Source organism: Aplysia californica, unplaced genomic scaffold, assembly GCF_000002075.1.
Source record: "Aplysia californica isolate F4 #8 unplaced genomic scaffold, AplCal3.0 scaffold00061, whole genome shotgun sequence".
In the NCBI taxonomy this organism is placed as follows: domain Eukaryota; kingdom Metazoa; phylum Mollusca; class Gastropoda; order Aplysiida; family Aplysiidae; genus Aplysia; species Aplysia californica.
This window is the reverse complement of record NW_004797331.1, coordinates 96691-97865: the sequence shown is the minus strand read 5'-3', so window position 1 is coordinate 97865 and position 1175 is coordinate 96691. Positions and strand designations below refer to the sequence as shown.

Sequence of the window (1175 nt, the reverse complement as noted above, 5' to 3'; positions counted from 1 at the left end):
GGGGGGGGTAGATAAATTTATGAAACTAGATCTATCCGACATTTTGCTAGGTGGATAACTTCTGGAATTTCCGTGTAGCTTTTGTTTATTTCGTAATGTTTTGATTGGTTCCGAGGGTTTTTTTCCCCCTGAGTCATGGTCAGCTGAGGTGTTAACCCACCACAAGAGTGGACTGTGGCATTAGTTTTAGCATACAGCCGTCAGTCCCAGATTCTGACCCTTACCGCTAGATTTGTGCTACCGTATGCCAACTGCCGTTTTTTACGACTTGGACGTATACCTCTTTGAAAGCTCTGAATTCTGGTAGTGAAAAGGGAAATTTGGTACAAAATGAAACTGAAATATAAAAGAATAAACGAAAATGTTGGGATGTAAGGGAAGATTTTTCAATAGTTTTAACAGCTGCTGTGGCAAAAAGCTTTCGAGGTTGGATATTGGAGGTAGTACAAGACAGCGCTCGGCCAAACGTTATGGTCCGGCGCTTTTTTTTTTTTTCGTTCACACCAGGCGAGGCGTGTTTGACTTACTGCTTGACAGGGTTCAGTCTGGAGAGAATAGCTACTGCGGGAGTAAGGTGGCGGGGGTGGGGGGTGCAAATCGGGGCAGGGGTGGTGGGGGATATCAAAGGCGGTGGGGTGGAGTGGGGCTGGTTCGCGTTTAGTCACAGAGCCGAATCGGGTGCTATGTTTTCTTAACTGCGTTGCTGTTATATTACAGGTTTGGGTTTTGACTCAAGAAGTTTGGATTTTTCCGTAATCTGCAATAATTTTGCCCCCCCCCCCTTTTTGTGTTCAGCTTTAAAAATCTATTTCATACCGATAACCTTATTAGTCCGTCTATTTTTTTTAAATATACGTATAATCATGTGTTACATAAAAATATGTATCACATATACAGTGTCTGTTCTAGTGTCTATATGTATGTGTGTGTTTGTTTATGTGAGTGTAGATGTGTTTGTGTGTGTGTGTGTGTGTGTGTGTGTGAGAGAGAGAGAGAGAGAGTGTGTGTGTGTGAGAGAGAGAGATACAAAGAGAGAGAGAAAGAGAGAGTCTCTGTGTGTGAGAGAGAGACACAGAGAGATTGATATTGGGAGAGAGAGAGAAAGAGAGAGAGAAATTAAAGATAGATAGATAGATAGATAGATAGATAGATAGATAGATAGATAGATAGATAGA

The 1175-nt window shown here is 42.0% G+C and overlaps 1 protein-coding gene across 1 annotated transcript in view; it reads right to left on the bottom strand.

Annotated features, from left to right (window-relative positions):
• LOC106011128 overlaps positions 1-1175 on the bottom strand; it is a 22826-nt gene that overhangs the window by 20797 nt on the left and 854 nt on the right. The window lies entirely within an intron of this gene.